At 39.3% G+C, this 25037-nt stretch overlaps 1 protein-coding gene and 1 pseudogene across 3 annotated transcripts in view; one reads left to right on the top strand and one right to left on the bottom strand.

Annotated features, from left to right (window-relative positions):
• AP4S1 (adaptor related protein complex 4 subunit sigma 1) overlaps positions 1-25037 on the bottom strand; it is a 50295-nt gene that overhangs the window by 22472 nt on the left and 2786 nt on the right. The window lies entirely within an intron of this gene.
• LOC125168104 (small nuclear ribonucleoprotein G-like) lies at positions 1617-20463 on the top strand (annotated as a pseudogene).

The raw sequence follows: 25037 nt of genomic DNA, 5'->3' as shown, positions 1-25037 counted from the left end.
AGGCAGGCTCCAGGCTCTAAGCTGTCAGCACAGAGCCTGACGCTGGGTTGAACCCACAAACTGTGAGATCATGACCTGAGCCAAAGTCGGACGCTCAGCCATCTGGCCAGTGCTTCTTTCATTACGAGTATCAGAACTACCTCACTGACTCACCTGCCAGTATCATATTCACATTTTGGAATATCCTTTAAAATTCAGTGCAAAAGACCAAGGTTAATAATAGTTCTTAAATGAACTTGTAAAATTTGGAATAATTCTACAGAGAAAGTTGCAACAGATTATGGGATAATTCTTAGACTAAGTTTTGTGTTATTTTTTGCCCTCCCAGTTCATCTCATTTCCTGAACCCTATCAGACAGGTGGTTATCTCACAACAATTCCAAACATTAAGAGCTAGAAAGAGCCAGGCCCAGTCTGGCAAAGCCTGGGCTACTGTGTTCATTCAGGGTGCAGAACAGGATGTTATCTAGACCCAGCTGGGGACATGGCAGCTGTGCCAGTGGGGGGAAGGGCTGTGGTCATTCACTCCCTTTTCCAGGAAGATAGGCTCACTACTGTAGGTGGGATTGCAACATACTCTGTTTAGTCATTTGGTATTAAGGGCTTCTTTTCTTCTCACAAATTACTGCCAGTAAATTATGGCCAGCAACTAGTAAATTAAGTTATCACCCATTCTTTTAGTCCCTTTTAGCAAAGTTAGCAAAGTTTAAAACAATCTTCAGGGCATCTGGGTGGCTCTGCTGGTTAAGTGTCCAACTTCGGCTCAGGTCATGATCTCACAGTTTGTGGGTTCAAACCCTGCATCGGGCTCTGTGCTGACAGCTCAGGGCCTGGAGCCTGCTTTGGATTCTGTGTCTCTCTCTCTGTCCCTTCCCGGCTCACGCTCTGTCTCTCTATCTCAAAAATAAAGAAACATTAAAAAAAATTTAAAACAATCTTCACAAAAGTTAGAAATTACAGTCCTAGACTCTGGATTCCAGCTGCCAGGTAGAAGAAAATAAAATATTGTCACAAAGGTACTCATGGCCAAACCTTTGCCTCTTATTGTCTTGGTTGCATTAAGTGGTAAAATGGGATGTAAAATGATCACATTGAGATGATACACCAACAGATCAAATTGGTTTCTACCTTAACAAGCACAGCATTCCTTCCCACTGACTTCAAGAGCAAGGATGGCAAACAAGGGCGTGTTGAATTGACAGTCATTAGGATGCAAGTCTTGAAAATAGTAGCTGAAGGCATCTAAAGACTCGAATACATCATCTTTTTTTTTTCCTGCATGCTCATAAACAATTACACAATTTATAACTGTAGGATTACACAGTGGTAATAGTGGCCAAGCAAAACTGTAAACTCTATTATAAAATACACAATGCCGAAATATACAATGTGGAGACTCAGAGACAAGTACATGTTTGAGAACAGAAGATGAATGCTTTAAGCAACTATCCTGGTTACTCATCATCAGGGAGGAGGGAAGTCAAATAATTATGAAACTCAGGTAGGGCAGTAAGGAAAGAATATGCTTAGACAAGTGCTGGGAGTGGCCAGGGAGCAGGTATGAACTTCCTGTGTTTATAAAACTCTGCATTCAGCAACACACAAAGCTGGGGAAGATGTTTGATTGCCAGAAGTTAGGGGATTCCACGCCCAAGAGCCTGTGTGAATCAAGGACGAATGAAGAAGGGAAATTTCATTGGGGAAAGCATTCTGCAAAGGGTGCTAGGATGCCTAAAGGCCAAGATGAGGGAGGCTGGTACAGTCGTAGTAGAATATGAGCAGATCAATGTCCCAAGACCCCATATGATGGAAACTTAATGCCTACAGAAAAGACAGACTGGAAAGATTGAAATACATACTGAATTGGGCATCACTGTCATATTTCTGATGGTGTAGTCTGGGAGTTAGAACTGGAAGTCTTTACAAACTGTCCTATCCAAAGATGACAAATAGATTTCAACTTGGGTGCCAACTGTGACTAACTGTATTAGCTGCTTTGAGCACCATGTTGGGAAGGATTCTGGAACTGTTCAGGTTCAAAGATGCCTTGAATGATTAGTAATGTCAGTTGTGGGTTAGGAAGCAGGGTGTGGCAACATATGCACCTCACATCTGTCTTCCCCAATGTGCACTCCCTTCATTTTGCAGATGGGAAAACTGATAATCTGAGATGTAGAGTGAAGTCCTGAATTCGGGTATCCTGACTTAGAATATAATGCTCGCTTTATGACATTGCCTCTATGCCTTGCTCAGTGTATTAGTGTCATTAGTGTTCATTTAAACTAAATAAGCATCAACTTTAGGTAGCTCTGGGAACAATCAAGTCAATTTCTCTAATGCTGCTGCACAATTTGGGAAATACCAAACTATGACAATGCATGAAAATGGTAGAATATGAAGTTTCTAGAAATGAAAGTGGTATTTGATGATGGCTAATATCCTTTCTAGCTCCAGATTATTCTAGTACACACACACACACACACACACACACACACATACACGTAATATTAGACAAAAACAATCTTACCCCCATAAAAGTGATTGAAATAAAATCCTTCAAGTTAAGAAGCAAATTTCCACCAGGAAAACATAAAGTCCTCATACAGCATAATAGTAAAAATGTATGCATTGGGGCTTCACAGTTAGTTTTGTGATCCTGGGCAAGTTACTAATCTTTTAGTACTCAGTCCATGGTACAATTGGAATAACAATAGTACTTTCTGGGTTGTGAGGATTAGAGGAGTTAGTGTGTGTGTGTGTGTGTGTGTGTATATATATATATATGTTTTTTTTTCTTAAACATTAACATTTATTTTATTTTTACATTTTTTTTAGTTTGTTTTATTTTGAGAGAGAGAGGGAGGGGGAGAGTGAATGGAGGAGGGGCAGAGGAAGAGAGAGAATCCCAAGCAGGCTCCGTGCCCAGCATGGAGCCCACTACCCTGGGATCATGACCTGAACCAAAATCAAGAGTTGGACACTTAACCCACTGAGCCACCCAGGCGCCCCAGTATATGTGATGTTCTTAAAACAGTGTTTGCCAGTTAGGTGCTATATAGGTGTTAGCAAATGTTATTATGATAATATATCACCTTTTTTCTTCAGTGAAGCCTTTCCTGCTTATCCCAATCCCCTCTTTCTTTTTTTTTTCAAGTATATTCATTTATTTTGAGAGAGTGTGTGTGCATGCGCTAGCGAGCACAGGGGAGGGAGGGGGAGAGAGGGAGAGAGAGAGACAGAGAGAGAGAGAGAGAGAGAGAGAGAGAGAGAGAGAGAATCCCAAGCAAGCTCCCCACTCTTGGTGGGGAGCGTGACACAGGGCTCAAACCCACAAACATGTGAGATCACGACTGAGCCGAAATCAAGAGTCAGATGTTTAACCGACTGAGCCACCCAGGTGTCCCCCAGTCCCCTCTTTCTAACCATAAAGAGCTGGCTATTTTCTCCTTGAACTTATTACTGTATCTTATAAAAGTTTTCATCCTGTATAATCATTATTTCATTATATGCTGAGCTGCCCTACAAGACCAGTGATTTCACTTTTTCATTGTGACAGTAAGAGATGTATTTTACATTGTGACCCAGCATACAGGTACATATATATCTGATTCAAATATATACGAAGTTTACCAAACAACACCTACCCGTACTATATGTATTGTACTCTAGTGATTTCTATGACATTTTATAAAAAATGTACTTGTGAGGTATTTGGGTTACACAAGATATATGGATGTACCAAATGTACATTAAAGATTCATGAATATGGGGCGCCTGGGTGGCGCAGTCGGTTAAGCGTCCGACTTCAGCCAGGTCACGATCTCGCGGTCTGTGAGTTTGAGCCCCGCGTCGGGCTCTGGGCTGATGGCTCAGAGCCTGGAGCCTGTTTCCGATTCTGTGTCTCCCTCTCTCTCTGCCCCTCCCCCGTTCATGCTCTGTCTCTCTCTGTCCCAAAAATAAATAAACGTTGAAAAAAAAAATTAAAAAAAAAAAAAAAAAGATTCATGAATTTAGTGGTGCCTAGGTTGCTCAGTTGGTTAAGCCCCTGACTTCAGCTCAGGTCATGATCTCACAGTTCATGGGTTCGAGCCCTACCTGGGGCTCTGTGCTGATATCTCAAAGCCTGGAGCCTGCTTTGGATTCTGTGTCTCCCTCTCTCTGCCCCTCCCTCTCTTGTGCTCTGTCTCTCACTCTCTCAAAAATTAAAAAAAAATTTTAAAAAATTCATGTATTTTATATAAATTTTACATAAAAATAAACTAATACTTTAGTTAATGATATTCATGTATTTGGGAGAAGTATATTGATATCTATAGTTTACTTTGAAATGCACCAAAAAACTAAGATAAATTAATGGATGGATAGAGAAATAATAGATGGTTAGATACATGATAAAGTAATATAGTAAAATGTTAATGGTAGAATCTTGGTGGTGAACATACACAAATTCACTGTGCAATTCTTTCAACTTTGTAGTATATTTGAAAACTGTTGCAATGAAATGTTGAGGAAAAATGCTAGTTATGGGACACTGTTTTTTTTTAAATTCATATATTTAGAGCAGTTTTAGATTTATAGAAAAAATTGCAAAGACAGTACAGAGTTCCCATATACCCATACCCCATTTCCTTTATTATTAACATCTTATGTTACAATTAATGAATAGCAATACAGTACATGATTATTAACTGAAGTCTATACTTTATTCACATTTCCTTATTTTTTACCAAATGCCCTTTTTCTGCTCCAGGACCCTATCTAGGATACCACATTATATTTAATCTTCATGTCTCCTTAGAGTTCTCTTGGTGCTGACAGTTTTTCAGGTTTTTGATGACCTTGACAGTTTTTTTTTTTTTTATTTTTTAATTTTTATTTATTTTTGAGAGAGAGAAAGAGAATGAGCAGGGGAGGGGCAGAGTGAAGGAGACACAGAATCTGAAGCAGGCTCCAGGCTCTGAACTGTCAGCACAGAGGCCATTGTGGGGCTTGATTTCATGAACCCTGAGATCATGACCTGAGCCGAAGTCGGACTCAACTAACTGAACCACCCGGGCGCCTCGATGACCTTGAGAGTTTTAAAAAATACTGGTCAGGTATTTTATAGAATGTCCTTCTATTGGGTTTGTTTGATGCTTTACTCATGATTAGACTGGTTATGGGTTTTGGGGAGGAAGACCATAGAGGTAAAGTGATATTTTCATCACAACACGTGAAAGGCACATACTATCAACATAATCTATCACTGTTGATATTGACCTTGGTCACCTGGCTGAGATAGTTTTTGTCAGGTTTCTCTCCTGTAAGTTTATTCCCCCCTTTGTATACTGTACTTTTTCGAGGGAAGTCATTATATGTAGCCTAAATTTAAGGGGTGGAAAGTTATGTTCCATCTCTTTGAGGGAGAAGTACCTGTGTAAATTATTTGGAATTCTACTGCACAGGAGTTCTGTCTATTGTACCTATTTATTTATTTATTTATTAAATCACTTGTTTGTATCAATAGAAACTCATGGATATTTTATTTTATACTTTGGGTTATAATTCAGTATGACCCACTGATTTTTAATTTCAGAAGCCACTAGAGACCTGTGGCCCAAAAGTTTGAAAAAACACTATACTAGAACATGAACTTGTGGGTAGGGTCCATATCTTATTTCAGATTTTGCACAGTGCCTAGTATATAGAGAATATCCAATAAATGTTTACTGAATGAATGAAATAATAATCATATAAGTATTCAAACAAAGCAGAGATATAAATTACCCTGGTACCCTAATTCCTGCCCCAAAGCCTGTCAGTTTTCTCAAAGAAAACCAATGTTTTTACCTTTAGTGTATATCTTTCTGGAGTTTCTATACATTTACATGTAAATATGCATGCAAGTATGGCAACTGTATTTTTTAAAACTAAGTGTAAACAAAGTATATCAAGAGGTTAGCCAAGGGTTTATTCTCTTCTGGTAGCTTTAAATGAACCAGGTCCACTCACAAAGCCCTGGCTGGATCCTACAAAAAGGCACTAAAGAGATATGTTTTGGAATTCATCAGGAGCACCTCCTGTTGAATCATTCTAGCTCAGGCTTTCCTGGGTCTTTGTCCTCTTGGATCCGGTGCCTTGGCTCCCATTCTTTCTCTGGCCTTAGTTCTTAATGACCTGGCTTGGAGTTCTGCAATCTTCCAGGACTTGACCTTTGGTATTTGCCCTCTGGCTGTAACCCCTGAAGCCTTTGGCACCCAGCCCTTGCTCTGTCAACTGGGAGTAAAAGGCAGCTTACAGAGAGGCGGTGGAAGATTAAATGGGGTAAATAATGTAATTCTTGTAAAACATTTAACACACTGACTTCTTTCATTTCCTCTCATTGTGTATTAAACTGGAAAGACATGCTAAGATTATAAGGAAACAGGTGTCTGTATACATTGTTAGTGGCCCCTTAAATTGTTACAAATTTCCTACAATGTAACCTGATACAATTTAACCAAAAAAAAAAAATCATGAAAATTATTCTACCTTTTAACTGAAGCATTTCAGTCTTGAGAATCTATCCTAAGGTATAATTTAAAATCCATACGCGTGAAAAAATAGCAACATATTTATACTAGTGAAAAATGAAACAAGCTCAGATACTACAGAGAACCAAGTGTTAAATGGACACCAACTTGATGTATTTTAACCATTAAAATAAATACGCAGACTTTGCAGAAAAATGGGAAAATGTAGATAAAATAATGTTAAGTCACAAATCAGAACACCAAATTCTATACCCACATGGATTACTATTATGTAAAAGCAAGATCTGAATAAAGATTATAGAGACTGGATAGATGGGGTGCCAGGGTGGCTCAGCTGGTTAAGCATCCAACTCTTGATTTCACCTCAGGTCATGATCTCACGGTTTGTGAATTTGGGTTCTGCACTGATAATGTGGAGCTTGCTTGGTATTCTTCTCTCTCTTTCTGTCCCTCCCCTGCTCATGCTCTCTCTCCCTCAAAAGAGAAAAAAGAAAAAAAAGATTATAGAGACTAGACAGAAATCATATAAAAATAAGAAATGAAACAAAAAAAAGAAAAAGATTAAACAGATGAACCTTGGAAACATTCTGCTAACTGAAAGAAGCCAATCACAAGGAAAATATATTGCATGATTCCATTTATATGAAATGTCCACAATGGGAAAATCTCTAGAGATAGTAAGTAGATGAAGGGTTGCCAGGGATGGGAGTTTGGGATGGGAGGTGTGATGGTTGCACAAGTGTGAGTATATAAAAGCCATTGAATTGCACACTTTATTTATTTGAGAGAGAGAAAGAGAGAGGGCATGAGTGTGTGGGAGGGGTAGAGAGAGAGAGGGAGAAAGAGAGAATCCCACACAGGCTCTGCACAGTCAGTGGGGAGCCCAACGTAGGGCTCGAACCCAAGGAACTGGGAGGTCATGACCTGAGCTGAAGTCGAGAGTCGGATGCTCAATTGCCTGGGCCACCCAGGTGCCCCTGAATTGTATACTTTAAATGGGTGACTTGTATAGTATGTGAATTATATCTCAATAAATCCTGTTAAAAAAGAGATAGACCAGACAATCTGGAAGACAAAGCTGGAACAATCTGGACAACAAATAACAGTATCGGATTATTACCCAAAGTATAAAATAAGTACACATGAGTACATACTGATAAATACACGATTGAATAAATAAATAAACAGGACAGAAGAATCCCACATACAGGTTTCCCCCAGCTATCCGAAAGTAGAATGTTCCTGGGAAACCTTTACTAAGCCAAAACGGTGGTGAAGCAAAGAAGCAATTACCATTAATGTATATGGGAAAAATTTTGAGCATTCCCAGACACAAAAAAGTAACCTTTTAGGTTTTTCTGATGCCTAAGGGATGTAAAAAATAAATCGAGAGAAAGCACTGATCCTCAGAGACACAGTCCGAAGCTCTGGTGGCTTGATGCTGGCATGCGGAATGTAGCTGCCAAGGAAGGAACTTGGTGGGGCCACTCTTGCTGCTTGAGGTGTGCTGCCTTTGTGACTGCTCACTGCAACACGGATGCTCGACACTATTTTGTCATAAACATGAAATGCTCTTTGGATTTCTTTCAGTTAATGACAACAGGTACTAATGTAGATCTTTCCTAAAAGCAAAATCTTACTAATAGAAGGAGATACCTGTATGTATGTTGATACTCTCTCCTCCAGGAAGTCCTCCAGGGAGCTTAATTTCTCCCACCCATTGGAAGGTGACCTGGACTTAGTGACTCACTTCCAAAGGACAGCATATGGAAGTGGAAAATGGGAACCTCACCGTAGAGAAACCTGGCACACACCACCTCAACCAAGTGATGAAGGCTAACATCATCAGTGGTGTCATGTCCCCCTGATATGAGGTGATGAGAAAAGTATTTCATCTCTGTGGTGTTCTTCCCCAAACCCATAACCCCATTCTAATCATGTGAAAATACATTAGACAAAACCAAAGGACATTCTAAAAAATATCTGACCTGTGTTTCCCAAAACTGTCAAGATCAGGAAAAACAAGGGAAATGTGAGAAACTGTTACAGATCACAGCAGATTAAGGAGATAATGGTGACCACACGCAATGTGGTATCTTGGAAGAGAACAAGGACAGTAATAAAAAATTGGTGAGGGGCACCTGACTGACTCATTCAGAAAAGGATGCAACTCTTCATCTTGGGGTTGTAAATTTGAGCCCCACGTTGGGCGTAGAGATTACAAATAAATAAATAAATAAACAAACAAACTTAGAAAGTTAATAATAATGCTACCCATGTTGGTTTTTTAGATGTGATAAATATACCAAAGATGAAATGACAACATTAGAGGAAATGGGTCTGGTATTCAGAAATTCTCTATCTTTGCAACTCTTTCATAAATCTAAAATGATTCCAAATAAAAAGCTTACTCTTTAAAAAGGAGAGGGGTGGGGTGCCTGGGTGGCTTACTCAGGTAAGCATCTGACTTGAGCTCAGTTCATGATCTCATGGTTTGTGGGCCTGAGCCCCACATCAGGCTCTATGCTGACAGCTGGGGAGCCTGGTGCCTGCTTCAGATTCTGTGTCTCCCTCTCTCTCTGCCCCTTCCCCACTTGCACTCTCTCTCTCTCTCCTCTCAAAAATAAACATACATTAAAAAAAATAAGAGGGGTGTCTGAGTGGCTCAGTCAGTTAAGCTGCCAAGTCTTGATTTCAACTCAGTTAATGATCCCAGGGTTGTGGGATTGAGCCCTCCATTGGCTCTGCACTAAGCATGGAGCCTGCTTGAGATTCTCTCTCTCTCTCTCTCTCTCTCTCTCTCTCTCTCTCTCTCTCTCTTTTCCCTTTGCCCCTCTTGTTTCCATGTGCTCTCTCTCTAAAATAAAATTTCAAAAAAATTTGCGGTGGGGGAGCGCCTGGGTGCCTCAGTCAGTTGAGCATCTGACTTCAACTCAGGTCATGATCTCACGGTTGGTGAGTTTGGGCCCCGTGTCAGGCTCTATGCTGACAGCTCAGAGCCTGGAGCCTGCTTCACATTGTCTCCCCCCACCTCTACCCCTCTTCCACTCGTGCTCTGTCTCTCTCTCTCTCTCTCAAAAATAAAATAAACATTAAGATTTTTTTTTAAATAAAAAAATTTCTTTTTTAAGGAGAGAGGGGTGCCTGGTTGGGTCAGTCAGAAGAGAATGCGACTCTTGATCTTGGGGTCATGTATTAGAGTGAAGAGGGTTTGTTTGTTGGTGTGTCTGTGTGTATAAGTCTATGTCATATTGGCTATATTAGTTATATTTGCTTATTGCTTAAATATCTAAATTTTTATCAGTATATTAAGGATATTTAGGTATGAGGTTTATTTTTATTAACATTCTCAATAATTACACTTCAGGCTTTCCTATTTTCTTTTACCTAAGAGGCATACTAATTTTAATAGATGATATGTGTGTGTGTGTGTGTGTGTGTGTGTGTGTGTGTGTGTCAAGGTATATGTTCTATAAACGGCTTAGTCTGCTCTTTGGTCAAACTCTGTTCTGACCTGGATAACCTCTGACTCCCAGTAATTCTTCTGCCACACATCACCATTTGGGAACTTTCCTTCTTTTCCCCTAGTTCAGGGTTCAGAAAAGCTTTTCCTGCAAAGGGCCAGGTAGTATTTTAGGCTCTGAGGGCCATATGGTCTCTCTCTCAACTAGTTACTCTGCTACTGCAGAATGAAGGCAGCCCACATGATATAAATAATATGTAAAGCCATGGGTGTAGCGTGTTCCAAGAAAACTTTATTTATAAAAGTCAGCAACTGGATGTGGTCTGCCGGCTATAGTCTGCTCTGCTATAGACCAATGCTTATCAAATTTAATGAGCACACAAATCCCTTGGGGGAGCTTGTTAAAATATAGAATCTGATTTAGTAGGTCTGGAGCAGGAACCATACATGGAGTGGCAGAGCACAGAAGACTCATTAAAGTGCACACCTACAAGGTCATGAAGTTCACCTTTCTCAACATCAAGTCAGACTAAATAACAAGAATTGAGTGCTTACCAGGTACAAGACAGCAAGGAACAGAGTAAACAGAAACACAGGTGTGATGATAATTTCTTTAATTCGGTCATAGCTCTTAAACCATAGAATGCTGGATTGAGGGGGCAAGCTTTTATTTTTTTTAAATTAAGTTTATTTCGAGAGAGGGACAGTGTGAGCAGGGGAGGGGCAGAGAGAGAGAGAGAGAGAGAGAGAGAGAGAGAGAGAGAAAATCCCAAAAAGGCTCCGTGTTGCCAGCACAGAGCAAGATGTGGGGCTTGAACTCACGAAACCATGAGATCATGACCTGAGCTGAAACTACGAGTCAGACGCTTAACTGACTGAGCCACCCATGCACCCTGAGGGGGCAAAAGGTCTTGACATGTCACCCCAAATGTCCTCAGTTTCATCAGGTGCTCTGGCTAGCTGGTCTCATCCCTCATGGCTTCAGCTGGTCTCTCTCAAAGCTGTACATATTTTGGAATATAATGACATTTCCAGGAAGCAGACAACCATTCTTTTGTCAAGAATTCACTAGTAGCTGACTAGGGCACCTGGGTGGTATTCAACTCTTGATTTTGGCTCAGGTCATGCTATCACGGTTCATGAGATGGAGCTCTGTGTTTGGCTCTGTGCTGACAGTGCAGAGCCTGCTTGGGATTCTCTCTCTCTCTCTCTCTCTCTCCCCCCTCCTCCTCCTCTCCCACTTCCTCTCTCTCTCAAAATAAATAAACATTAAAAAAAAAGAATTTACTAGTAGTTGACTAGAATACTTCATTTAACCTCAAGAAATTACAACAATGCATTTAGTCCTTCACATTTCACCATGACACAAAATCAACTCAAAATAGGTCAGACCTAAATATAAGAAGTAAAACTATAAAACTTTTTTTAAGTTGTTTAAATATTATTTTTATGTTTATTTATTTTTGAAAGAGAGAGAGACAGGGCGTGAGCAGGGGATGGGCAGGGAGAAAGGGAGACACAGAATCTGAAGCAGGCTCCAGGCTCTGAACTTCAGCACAGAGTCTGACGTGGGGCTTAAACGCACGGACTGCAAGATCATGACCTGAGCCGAAGTCAGATGCTCAACCAACTGAGCCACCCAGGCGCCCCATAACTATAAACTTTAGAAGAAACAGATTTCAGACCAAAAGAACAATCTGTAAATAGAAAAAAATTGATAAACTTTTTTTAAGTTTATTTATTTTGAGACGGAGAGAGGGAGAGAGAATCAATGTGGGGCTCAATCTTATGAAGGAAGAGATCATGATCTGAGCCAAAATCAGATCATGAATCAGTCGGTTAAGTGTCCAACTTAACCGACTGAGCCACCCAGCCCCTAATAAGTTGGATTTTATTATACTAGAAAATTTGTACTTCAAAAGACACCATTAAGAAAATGCAAAGTCACAGACTGGGTGAAATTATTTGCAAATCATATATCTAATAAAGGACTTGTATTTACATGAAAGACTCCTTACTAGCAAGACAAGCAACACAACTGAAAAAATGGACAATTTGAAAGTACATGTGAACAAAGAGGACATGCGAATTGCTAATAAGTACATGAAGGAATGTTCAACATCATTAACCCTTAGGAAAATGCAAATTAAAACCACAACAAGATACCGTTTCACACCTAACTTGAGTGGCTATAATAAAAAAGAGAGAAAATAACGAGTGCTGGCCAGAATGTAGAGGCACTGGAACCCCAAAGCAGTGCTGATGGGAAAGTAAATGTTACTGCCACTTTGGAAAACAATTTGGCAGTTTTAAAAAACTCCAACACAAATCTACCATATCATCTAGCCATTCTACTTTTAAGTATAAGCCAAAGAGAAATGAAACTACACCCGCAGAAAACTTGCACGTGAATGTTCACAGAAGCATTATTCGTAATAGCCAAGAAGTGGAAACAACCCAAATGTCCACCAGCTAATGAATGGATAAACAAAATATGGTATATCTACATACAATGGAAAATGACCCAGCAATAAAAGGCAACAGAATACTTCTTTGACGTGCTACTAAATGGATGGACCTTGAAAACATTAAGTGAAAGAAGCCAGAGACAAAATACTATCTACTAAATGATTCCATTAATCTGAAATGTCCAGCAAAGGCAAATTTATACAGATAGAAAGCACAGTAGTAGTCAATCAGAGCAAGAAGAGGTTTAGGGGAAAATAGGGATGGGGTTTCTTTTACGGATGATGAAAATCTTCTAATATTGTATTTATTTGTGTGAAAATATTTGCACAACTTTGTAAACTTACTAAAAATCATTGTACGTGTACATTACATAAAGTTCAGAGCTACTATGCAGCAATAACCAGAGAAGGAAGTAATTATACTAAAAATGCATTTTGCTTAAATCTGGATGGTAGGATTAGGGGCGATTTTTATTCTCTATCTTTACTTTGCCTTATTTCCCAAGTTTTAAGAGATCTGTTGCTTTCTGTCACACATAAAAAGTTTGTTTAGGAACGCTGAGCTGCGTTACATAATTTTTGAAATTATCCAACTGGAAAATAAATGTTAACTCAAACTAATCAAGCTATTGTTTCATTTATTGTGACATTTCTAAATGTGTTATTTCTTTAAAACATGTACTGTTTTTCAAAGTGGACATGTTGACAGCATCTAATCAGTATGGACTAAACATCGGCAACATGGAAATACAAACTACTAGATTCTACTTGCCACATCATATCGATTCCCACAGGCCTCAAAGTTAGCTGTTTTGGAATGTCTCCATCCTTAAATGAGAGGAAATACTGGTCAGTAGCAGATTTTCACCTAATTTGGATCACCTCCCTCAGAGTCTGTAATATGTTGTATATTCTTTCTTTATACACTAAAACAGTTTCTTTGCTTCATATTTAACTGGAATTCTTCAATGATTCAGTTTTCCCATCTGTCATCTAAGAATAATAACAGCTGCCTCACAGAGTTACTGTGAGGATGAAATGACATGAAGGAAATGTACAGCACTTAGAGCCCCCCTTTTTGAAAACTTCCTCATCCTCCTCCCTAGTGTAGGTTAGATATTCTTCCCAATAGATTCTTGCTGCTGCAGTTCTAAGACTACTGAAATTTGACTTTAGGAAACCTGTCACCCACTCTTCCTTTCTCTCCATCCATTCCTCTCCTCCAATCTCTCTCTTTTTTATGATCCAGAATACATTTTCCGTAGCTTCACTGGAGACTCTTCCTTTGTGTTAAATCCCTGGGTCACTCAAGAAATACCTCAACCACATTTGAGTAATTTGGCATTTAACACATTTACACGTGTGCTGCTTTTAAAACTTCGTTTTAGGGGCGCCTGGGTGGTTCAGTTGGTTAAGTGTCCGACTCTTGATTTTGGCTCAGGTCAAGATCTCACAGTTCTTGGGAATAGATGCCTGCATGGACTATTCATTCTGTCTCTCTCTCTCTCTGTCTCTCTCTCTCTACCTCTCTCTCCACCGATGCCCCACCCCCTCCCCTGTACCCCAGTTGTGCTCTTTCTCTCTCTTAAAATAAATAAACACTAAAAAAAAATTAAACTTGGTTTTAAAATAGTTAAAATGCTTTAAAATGTTAAATTTTGGGGCACCTGTCTGGCTCAGTCAGTATAATATGCAACTCTTGACCTTGGGGTTGTAAAGTTCGAGCCCTCACGTTGGATATACAGATTACTTAAAAATAAAGTCTTAGGGGCGCCTGGTGGCTCAGTCGATTAAGCGTCTGACTGTTGATTTCGACTAAGGTCATGATCTCACAGTTTGTGAGATGGAGCCCTGCATCAGCTGTCATGCTGAAAGCACGGAGCCTGCCTTGGATTTTGTCTGTCTCTCTCTGCCCTTACCCCATTCGTTCTTGCTCTCTCTCTTTCACAATACATAAATATATATTTTTAATGTCTGTTTATATTTGAGAAAGAGACAGAGCACAAGCAGGGAAGGGGCAGAGAGAGAGGGAGACAGCATCTGAAGCAGGCTCCAGGCTCTGAGCTGTCAGCACAGAGCCCGATGTGGGGCTTGAACTCATGAGCTGGGAGATCATAATCTGAGCCGAAGTCAGATGCTTAACTGACTGAGCCACCCAGGTGCCCCAATAAATAAATATCTTTAAGATATAAATAATAAATAAATAAAAGCGTAAAAAAAAAATAAATAAAATGTTAAATTTTAGTCAAATTCAGGATTTGTGGAAATCCCAAAGCTATTTCTGTAGAAAAGTACTTTGGGAATAAACCTCAATACTCTGGTCTGTCATTTTTCTAGGAATATATCTGAAAAATTTCTAAAGCTTCCTTAGACCCTAAAATCTTGTTCTAAAGGCATTTTGGTAAATTGATCAAAAAGTGTCACCAAGTACACTTATCACAGTGAGCACTAGCGCTAAGTCATATACAGAATTGTAGAATCACTATAGTGTACACCTGAAACTAATGTAACATTGTCAACTATACTTCAATAATGAAAATTTTTTTTAGAAATCTCATCAAATTCCTTCCAACATACAAGTTTAAGTAAGTGTGGTTATTTGTAACTTTAAAACATACATAAATAAATCAATCAGAGATAAGCTAGCAGTTTTACTGAAAAGGGTAGATATTGTATTTTTGGAGATGTTCAAGTATCAGATTTCCTATCCTAAATAAGAGGGTGAACTGTAAGGTCTTTACAGCAACATGATTCAGGCAGGGGGAGAAAAGTCATATTTCAAAAACTGAGGATGAGGATTTATGTACTATAAATAGACCATTACATTGTCTGTTTGAAAGTACTTGTTTTATTTTTACTCATTAGTCATGTGTATGTGGGGGGGGGGGGGATGGAGGGATTGAGAATAGACTCCCCATCAGTCATCTGCCAGAGAGGTATTGACTACCAGGTCTGGTGATGGTGGGAGGTATTGTGCAGTTTAAAGATACAAATTGATACTGGCTGCAGTTCACATGAGCCTGTTGCTGTTGTTGTTGTTGTTGTTGTTATCTTACCTTCTACTCTTCTTTGGATAGAAAAGCTGCTTTGGGGCAATAATGAGACTCATAATAATGGCTCAAATAATGGGACTCAACCTTCCCATTACTACATGCAATAGAGATAACAGTATTTATCTTTTGAAATCTAAGTTTTTTCTTCTAAAATTATCTTTCTTCTATTTAGTTTTATGTGGAGGGTAATTTATTTTGAAATTTATAATAACATTAAAATAGGGAACACATTTTATTTTGACAAAACATGGGCATGGGTTAAAAAGAGTGAAGAAATACCATTGTGTGGGTAATCTTATTCTAAATTGTTCGGGGGTGCCTAGGTGGCTCAGTAGTTTAAATGCCAAGTGCTGACTTGGGCTCAGGGCATGATCCCCTGGTACGTGAATTCCAGCCCCATATCAGGCCCTGTGCCTTCATCGCCCAGCCCTCTTTGGATCCTTGGTCTCCATCTCTCTCCATCCCTCCTCAACTTGTGTGTGTGCGCACACTCTCTCAAAAATAAATAAATGTTAAAAAAATAAGAAGAAGATAAATTGTTTTGGTTAAAATTAGCCACACAAATTAAATACTTGTACTTAATGACTAAAAATCTTTATCAGATTTTTGGACTAACAAAGACATCCAGTATCTTAGTTTTAGAGAAGAGTTAGTGCAGAGCAGAGATCTAGAGGTCTCATGGCTGGGATCCTCCCAGGACTTGCTATTCTGATACTATAATGTGTTGTAAGGAGAAACTCGAGAAGATAACTGAGTTTACTACATATTACTTCCCATTCCTATAAAATGGTTATCAAGTTTCCCCCTCAAACTGGAAATATTTCAAACCAGATATTCTGGATTCTGATAAATTTAACTTCTTTTCTTTTCTTTCTCTCATGTAAGTAATCTCTACACCCAACATGGGGCTCGAACTCACAACCTTGACATCAAGAGTTGCATGCTCTACTGACTGAGCCAGCCAGGTGCCCCTAACTTCTGTACTTCTTTCTTTTATTTAAAATTTTTTTTAATGTTTATTTTTTGAGAGAGAGAGAGAGAGCGAGCAATCGGGGATGGGCAGAGAGAGAGAGAGGGAGACCCAGAATCCAAAGTAGGCTCCAGGCTCTGAGCTGTCAGCACAGAGCCTGAAGTGGGGCTCTAACTCACGAACCGTGAGATCATGACCTGAACTGAATGAAGTAAGCCACTCAACCAACTGAGCCACCCAGGTGCCCCATAACTTCTGTATTTCTTAAGTTAGATAGGTCTTGTTAATTCTTGCTGGGCATCTGACTGCCAATGAAAACTGTGAAAGCTATACAAAGACAGACTTTTCTTATACATTTGTCCTTCTGAAGGGTAGTCATCTAACAGCATTGCATTAGGATTTGAATGACAGGCCTATGAAGTGCTCTTAAAGGGTCAAGTGCAATGTTACAGATTTTAAATTCAAATCAAACTAAAGCAATTTGGAATTAAAATTTGATTTGCTGATGTTCCTATCGTTTTGTGTCAAATAAAGAAAAAACAAAACATCACTGGGATACAAAGGAATCTCACTTTACACAAAATGTATCTCTGAGAAGTTGACTACACATTGAATTTAAATACTATACTGGAATTATGGAAAATGCTTATATAAAACAATCACTCCATAATTTATCTCCAAATAATGTGTTTCAACACTGTAAATTTTTTTAATCTAATGTTCACATTACTTAAGGAAAAATTAGTTACTCTGTGAATTTTTTCTAAAAAATATACAAGAAAATCGTACTATGAAACTGTAGGTATGTGTTAAAGCTCTTACTTCAAGAGCTTCTTAATTACATAAAGTATGTCCTGAGTTAAAATCAAGCATATCAGAATCTCTATCAATAATTTCAGGGCCTGAAGATATCATGTGGAAAATTATGGCTCCAATAACAAATTCTTTCTGCAGATCATCACTCTGAACAGAAGAAGCAATGAAACACAAAAATTACTGCATTAAGCTTCAGTTTGGGGATCAGTTTACTTACCCAACAGGATCTATCTTTTTCATTAGTGACACAGCCACCACAAATGAGTAATTAATGCTCCCAATATTTGATGGTGGTTGTGAGAGACCTTCTCAGCTGTATCCTGGAAGGCAGTATTCACTCTTTGGAATATGATGTGTGAACATGACCCAACAAACTAACTCATGAGGGGAGATAATAATAGTAGAAAACACTTAACACAGTACTTACTAAACAGCCAGGTGCTGTTTTGAATATTTTACCTACATTCAGTTAATCCTCATAGTAGCTCTATGAGTTACAGACTGTTTTTATTTCTACTTTATAGATGTCCAAACTTAGTCACTTGCCAAAGGTCACCCAGTAAAACAGTGGAGAAAGGACTCAAGGCTGGTTAGTCTGACTCCAGAGTCTGTGCTCCTATCCACTGCTCTTTACCTCCAGGTTTGCCTCAAGACACCAGTAATGCAGTGATGGCAGTAATATGACCAGGGATGCACAATTTCACTCTTCATTCACTAGTGTAAATCTCACTCGAGCCGGTTGTACTCTCTGTACAAAACCTTTAACTGGCTAACGTGCATATTTTGGCAGTTTGATTCTGATCCTGGAGCAAAACACAAAAGGTGCAATTCTAACAGATTATTTGCTTTTAGTTGAGCTCAACATGGAGCCTAAAATGATTCAGGCAGATAATGTGCAAATTTAGGACAGTAAAACTCATATTACTACATTTAAAACAGCGTGCTTAACATTTGTAATTAGACCTAAACTTCCAAAATTCCTACGTCTGATTTGCCCTCTTAGTGAGTTCAGCTAATCTCCCTTTCTACTTCCAATAAATAAAACATACCCAGCAAATGCTGTCCAAGGCAAGTTTGCAGACACGTATCTGAATTTAGTATCATTCTCGTTCAGATCAAATATCAGAGTGAATGCAGGGCTTTTCAGGTGGCCTGCTTGGCTGCCCTTTGCCCAGGAGCACCTTTTGCTTTTCTGAATTGCACAATAAGGGATAGCAACATGTTATAGTTCCCACTGAAAATGTACATAGGATATTAAAGTTGTCAGACAAGAGCTGGCCCAACTGTTGCCCCAAGGATATTCATACTTGAATTTATACTTGCTTAAATATCTCACAATCCTTGAAGAGCAAAAATGTCTCGAATACTTTAGTAGTGGTCCAATGAAACTATTTCAGTAGCAGGCTGTATTAACTTTAGGTTAAATAGCAGGCAATTTAAACTTTAAAATGCCAAGAGTGTAGACAGGCAAGGGAGTGGTGATAGCAGCAGAGTAGTTTTGGGAGCTCCCAGGATGCCCTCAGAAAAAAATGGTGATAGCAGCAAAGATGGGGGAAAAAACCCACAAGTCTATAGGCAACATCTTTACCAAAAATCGGGTGAAAAACAACCCCTGGAACTCTAGAACTCTAATGGGTAGAGTCAAACTACACTTAGCAACAAAAACTGGGTGACCCCAACTGTGCTGGCTACAGTGGAGGTTTGAAACTGTGGTCTTGTAAGGGTCAAAAGAGAAAAAGAATCCAGAAATTGCCAAGTCTTCATCCAAAGGAAGGGACCCCGCTCCCCCATTTGAAGTGAGAGGCTTCCCCCCGCCCCCCCCCCCCAAAAAAAAAAGAAATGAGAGACCCAGAAGTGAATCTAAGAACCACTGTGAGAACTGGGAGGAGTCCTGGCAGGGTCTCTTTTGCCAATGAGTACAAGGAAAGGTCCCATCCAGGACACTAAAGGGCAGGCAACACCTAGCACAAGCTCTTTTGTAGGACAGATCCCACGCTGAGGAGGAACTACTGAGGGTGGAACATAATATATCTGTTAAAAGAAAATTAGCTAGCTAGCGAGGGCTGACAAAGCTAGATCAAGCTGATCAAGATTGGTGCATTACAAAAATTAAGACAACTAGACATTACGTGCTGCCTGGTGTGATGCAATAGAAAGTACACTGCATCCCCAGTGGAGAAGTGTTTTGCCAAAAAAATAAATAAAACCTGAATCAAACGTAGCCTCTAGATCTAGATCTAGTTTACAGAACATATGGAGGAGAAAGGAATATGCTAAATAATACCATAAAAATGCAATCAGCCAAAAGTGGAAAATTCTGTAGGAGAAATAACCTGGTCTCTTCAACAAAATGGCATGACAATATTGGGGTGAGGGGAAGGCAAAATCAACAAAGAGCTAAAGATATATCAACTAAATGAAATATGTGGATTTTGTTAGGATCCTGATTTGAAGTCACCAAGTCTTTTTTTTTTTTTTTTTTTTAGAGAGGAGAGAGCAAGCATGAGCAGGGGAGAGGGGCAAAAAGAGAGAGAATCTTAAGCAAGCAAGCCCCACAAATCTTAAGCTGGATGCCAGGTTCGATCCCACAACCCTGGGATCATGACCTAAGCCAACATCAAGAGTCGGTCACTCAACTGACTGAGCTGCCCAGGCAATCCGTGAAGTCATGAACTCTTTAAAAAAAATTTTTTTGACACAATTGGCAGAAATTGAATACGAACTAAGGATTAGACTACATAAAGAAATTACCATTAACTTTGTAGGTATGACATTGATATTGTGGTATATTTAAAAAAAAAAAGGTCCTAATCTGTTAAAGATACTTAGAGAAGTATATACCAATGAAATAATATGATGTCTCGGATTTATTTTAAAATATTAATGGGCTTGCCATGGGAGCATGGGGGAGGCCATGAATTCTGTTTCAATGCATCTTTGATCTTGTCAAGTAATATCACGAGCAAAGCTTACCTTCCCAAGTTGAAAAATTTAGGGCCAAGAAGCTGTAATTGAAATTAAAAAGGGGCACATGTGTCCAAGGAATATTGAGGAATTTGACAGCTTTATGAAACTTGTGATAAATGAATGCATCGAGATGGCAGTTAGTGGGCAACAGAACAATACTGGAAAGGTGGTAATATGAGGAAATAGTATCATCATGTTAGAAGCCTTAGAATGAGTTTAAACAAAGGCTTATTCACTACAGAAATCAATTGCTTTCACACGTCTCCTCTCCAATGAGCCAGTTTTACTATGATATGGAAATGGCTGCATACATTTTTTGGGGGGCTGCATACATTTTTATATTAAACTGTTTTATTAAATAAATTTTTGTAAGAGTAAAAAAAAAATTCCTCAGAAAAAAGGTGGACTAGATGAACTAAGAACAGCAAAACCTTGATAATTGTTGAAAGTGTAGTCATAAGACCTTTTTTCTATTTTTACATGATTGAATTTTTTTTTTAAGATTTTGTTTTTGAGTAATCTCTATACCCAATGTGGAGCTCGAACTTACAACCCGGAGATCGAGTTGCATGTTCTCCTGACTGAGTTAGATAGGCACTCCATGATTGAAATTTTTCAAAATAGGGGCGCCTGGGTGGCTCAGTCGGTTAAGTGTCCGACTATAGCTCGGGTCATGATCTCACAGTTTGTGGGTTGGAGCCCCGGGTCAGGCTCTGTGCTGACAGCTCAGAGCCTGGAGCCTGCTTCGGATTCTGTGTCTCCCTCTCTCTCACTCTGTGCCTTGCCTGCTCACACTCTGTCTCTCTCTCAAAAATAAACATAAAAAAATTAAAAAAACTTTTTTTCAAACTAAAAAGTTAAATAGAAAAAGTCTATGCACCACATGATTTAGAATATCTAATTACTATATTAAAACCTATAAAGCAAAAGGAGCAAAGGAGAATAGGATTTATTTAAAAATGCTCTGAAGAATTCTTCAATCTTTTTTTGTGGGGTAATCATCATGTGCTTTAGGTGAGTCTATTAATAGAAAGACAAAACCATCATTTAAAAATATTTTGTTAGGGGCGCCTGGGTGGCGCAGTCGGTTAAGCGTCCGACTTCAGCCAGGTCACGATCTCGCGGTCCGGGAGTTCGAGCCCTGCGTCGGGCTCTGGGCGGATGGCTCAGAGCCTGGAGCCTGTTTCCGATTCTGTGTCTCCCTCTCTCTGCCCCTCCCCCGTTCATGCTCTGTCTCTCTCTGTCCCAAAAATAAATAAAAACGTGGAAAAAAAAATTAAAAAAAAATATTTTGTTATAGGGGTGCCTGGGTGGCTCAGTCGGTTAAGCATCTGACTCTAGATTTCAGCTCAGGTCATGATCCCAGTTTGTGAATGCAAGCCCCACACCTGACTCCACACTGACAGTGCGGAGCCTGCTTGGGATTCTCTCTCTCTCCCTCTCTCTGCCCCTCCCCCCGTGCTCTGTCTTTCTCTCTTAAAGTAAATAAACTTAAAAAAATGTTATAAAAAAACAAGTTTTTGTGATTTTTTGCCAAATTCATAACATTCTCCAAAGAGAATATTCTCTAGCATAGATTTCTCAGGCAAAGTGTCTGTATCTGGTATTATTCTTTTGACTATCCTCCACTGTTGCTCTAACAGGAGACAAACCACACTTCCAAGATTGTTAAATTACTACCTAGGAAAGTTTTGGCAATTTCCCATTCAGTCACATTTTCCAGTCATTTGTTTCTTATGGTTGTAGACCTGGTTGTTCACTTTTAGCCAATGTCCAGGAGGGACTTTGCTCCAGGCAATTTTTTTTCTTCAATTTTGACATCTCTGTGAGTTAGCTATTATATAATAGTATCACAGCCTACTGCTTTCTGACTCATGTTACCCAGAAGACAACTCAGGAATGAACTTGGACTAGAATTTTATATAGCCCGCTGAGTTTCCTAAAGGTTTTGGTACCTATTTTTCTATAATCTTTGAAGGTCTTTTTCCTTTTCTTTCCCACACAACATATTGTTTGAATAGTTCCAGTGCCCTGTATGTATTTCTACAATTTTCTTAGCCACAGGCAACTCTTGTAGTGATCTTATTTTGCAGGTACAACCATTGCACAGGGCAAAGCTATCTCCTCTTTTTCCTTTCCATCTACGTTATAGTTTGCTCCTTTTTTTTTTTTTATATTTATTTATTTTTGAGAGAGAGAGAGATAGAGCATGAGCAGGGTAGGGGCAAAGAGAGACAGAGACACAGAATCTGAAGCAGGCTCCAGGCTCTGAGCTGTAAGCACAGAGCCTGATGCAGGGCTTGAACTCATGAACTTCGAGATCATGACCTGAGCTGAAGCCGGATGCTTAACTGACTGAGCCACCCAGGCACCCTTGCTCCATTTGTTCTCTATATTTATACATGTAAACACTACATAATTTCCTCAAGTGATTGAAATCACCCCAAAACCACCTAAAAATGATTTTAAGAGTGCAAATGATTTGAGAACCAGAGACAGTGATATCGAGCCACTGATAGGACAGTAGGAGGCAGGATAGTGAAGGGAGATTTTATTTTTTTCTGAATAAAAACATACACTCACTGATAGAAGAGTGGGCCCACTTCCTATTCTACTAAGGGCCTGAGGAGGTGACCCAGAACTCTATACCTCAGCTTTCTTGTGTTACTGGAGATAATAATACTTGTTGCCACCTTTCCACATGATGCAAAAAGATGACTGGATTAGTGTTTGTGAACCGGTTTGAGCTCCCTGTTAGAAGGATGTCAGGTTCATAGCCAGCAAGGTATAAAACTGGATGTTCAGGTGAGTAATTACAGGGAACCATATGGTTCTCTAAGGCAGGGCCAAAACTCTTTGTACATCAGGTATTACAATAATTGGAAAGAAGGCATCTGAGTGTTAATTACTCCTGACTTATTTTAAAAACCTGAAATTCCTTAACATACCTCTGCTGACACAATATATGTACATCAAATATGACAAATCCCTTTTTGGTCAGACAGTGTCTGACCAAATCACAGAGGTGTCTAATCACAGAGGTGTCTAAGATTAGCTAACAGGAAAGGAAAAAAAATCTAAAATTCTAAATTTATAAATTTATATTTAATATAAATAGGCATTCTCAGCAGTATACTGAAACTAAGAATCAAATCAGTGGGAGAGGAGGAGGAATGAACAGGATAGATGAAAGGACAGAACAAATAGGAAGTTTCAAAGGTGAAACTGAAGACAGGAAATGACTCAGCCACAATTCCAGGAGGGAGGTCTAGTTAGGTGAGTTGTAGATGATACTATGGCCTGGGAAACTCATTATGTACAGAGGACAAGATTCTAGGAGCTGATTGCAGCGCGTCCTCAGGAGTCATGGACACAAAGTCTAATGAAAATAATATAAAAAATATTCTCCTCTTGGGGCGCCTGGGTGGCTCAGTCTGTTGAGTGTCTGACTTTGGCTTAGGTCATGATCTCACAGTTCATGGGCATCGGGCTCTGTGCTGTCAGCATGGAGCCTGGGGCCTGCTTCAGATTCTGTGTCTCCCTCTCTGCCCCTCCTCTGTTCATGCTCTGTCTCTCTCTCTCTGTCTCTCTCTCAAAAATAAAGAAACATTAAAAAAAATTTTTTTTTAATTCTCTCAGAGGAGAAAATCTTGGTGTCTTTTACTTTTGATACTCAGGGTAAAAATTCAATTATAAAAACAAGAACAAGGGGCACCTGGCTGGCTCCATAGGTGGAACTTGAGACATTTGATCTCAGGGTTGTGAGTTAGAGCCCCACATTGGGTGTAGAGATCACTTAAAAATAATTTAAAAATCTAAACAAAAACAAAATAAGAACTCAAGGCAGTTTTAGTCATTGACCCTTGAAATAGCTGAAATAATGGTAGTAAAAATAATACAAAAAGATCGAGGTGAAGGAAAAATATACCTGTTATTCTAAATTTAAATTGTTCATCATTTTTTAGGAATATTTATTTATTTTTGAAAGAGAGAGAGAGAGGCAGAGAGAGAGGGGGACAGAGGAGCCAAAGCTGGCTCTGTGCTGACAGCCATCAGGCTGTGGGGCATGAACTCACCTGCTGTAAGATTGTGACCTGAGCCCAAGTCAATCACTTAGGTGACTGGGCCACCCAGGCACCCCTAAATTGTTCATCATTTTGAGGAGATTGCACCGTTCCAGACACTGGGAGTATAGTTACAAACAAGAGGGGCATGGCTCCTACCTCTCTAACAGGCTGCAATCCTCAGATACATGACTATGATCTGGGAAGAACATGGACAAGGACTGCGTTATTGGCATTTATAAAACCATGGTGAAAGTGAGTGTAGACATGTTCAACCGGAATTCTTCAAATAGGAAGCACTTGAAATTTTATTTCCTTATTATTTTAAAATGTTTATTTTGAGAGAGAGAGAGAGAACACATGTGTGCTTGCAATCACAAACCGTGATCATGACCTACGCCGAAATCAAGAGTTGGATGCTTACCAACTGAGCCACCCACCTAGGAGCCCTAGTACTTGAGATTTTAAAAGTGAATCTAATTCAGGGATCTAAAAAGCTTCTTAGCAAAGTAATACTTTGCCAAGGGAAGGGAAGGAAAGCCAAAGGGGTACAGTATCTGTTAAATTCTTGTGAAATGAAATAGTACTTTGTTTTTGAGGAACCAAACAGTGCAGATTGGCTGGAGAGAAGAATGGGTGCCATGATAGCGTAATGGCAGATTAGGCGATAGAGTGGATCTAGAATTTGAAGTATTTTTATATGCTATGCTACAGTTCAGGCTTC

The sequence above is a fragment of the Prionailurus viverrinus genome, chromosome B3, assembly GCF_022837055.1.
Source record: "Prionailurus viverrinus isolate Anna chromosome B3, UM_Priviv_1.0, whole genome shotgun sequence".
In the NCBI taxonomy this organism is placed as follows: Eukaryota; Metazoa; Chordata; class Mammalia; order Carnivora; family Felidae; genus Prionailurus; species Prionailurus viverrinus.
Note: the sequence above shows the minus strand (reverse complement) of the source record. Positions and strands in the feature narration are given on the sequence as shown.